Source organism: Siphateles boraxobius, unplaced genomic scaffold, assembly GCF_051911475.1.
Source record: "Siphateles boraxobius isolate OS27281-9 unplaced genomic scaffold, OSU_SipBor_1 26, whole genome shotgun sequence".
Classification (NCBI taxonomy): Eukaryota; Metazoa; Chordata; class Actinopteri; order Cypriniformes; family Leuciscidae; genus Siphateles; species Siphateles boraxobius.
In genome coordinates this window covers 2275344-2276046 of record NW_027508876.1, presented here as the reverse complement: position 1 = coordinate 2276046, position 703 = coordinate 2275344, and the positions used below count along the sequence as shown (strand labels likewise).

Genomic DNA, 703 nt, shown 5'->3' with positions numbered 1-703 from the left:
AAGTATGTTTTTTATGAATTTGTATTTGTGTTGTTGAGGTGGTTTGTTGTTGTGTTTTTGTTTGACCATGGAGGATACCACTAGCCGACTCTTACGGTATGGTGCTAAATTGTAGTATGTGGCATTTGCTAACAAGTGGCATTCATCCAACTTTTTTATCTTTTTTTTTTTTTGTCTACAGTTTTTCTTTGGCACTTCTCAGTCTTTGTGTCTGTGACCATTTTGGAAGTGGTAAGGTTTGTCCAGACAAGTTCTATAATTCATGTTTGCTAGCATGTCTGTTTGATTCTTTCGTATTTTCTTCTAGTTGGTGGCTTTGTCAGGAGTGGTTATCCTGTATACTATGAGGCTGGTTTCCCCATGCAGGATGTGAAGCCACGGAGTTCCTACAGCTGGTATGGCGCTGATGTATCAAATCCCATTAGTCCTCAAAGATCAAGGAGTAACACTTACAGTGCAGCACATGTTAAGGGTGTCAAGCCTTCGCAGCAGAGAAATGAGTCCTCACATCCCAGCTATCAGTTAGGGCAAGCCAGAAATGGACTTGTGCCATTACTGAGTGGCCAGCAACTAGTGCAGTCACGTGATGGTTCCACAGTTCAGCCTACTGGTGTGCAGCTAACACAGGCAAGATACCAAATTGTGGCTGAGCCTAACCTCCAACAATCATCTCAAGCCAGCAGCCAGAACTCTGAACAAGCTG

At 43.1% G+C, this 703-nt stretch overlaps 1 long non-coding RNA gene across 1 annotated transcript; it reads left to right on the top strand.

The window, feature by feature from the left end:
- Positions 1 to 478, top strand: LOC143751570 (uncharacterized). The gene is made up of 3 exons (XR_013207270.1): positions 1 to 96; positions 182 to 231; positions 308 to 478. It is a non-coding gene; the product is annotated as an uncharacterized LOC143751570 (long non-coding RNA).
- Positions 479 to 703: the final 225 nt, after the last annotated feature.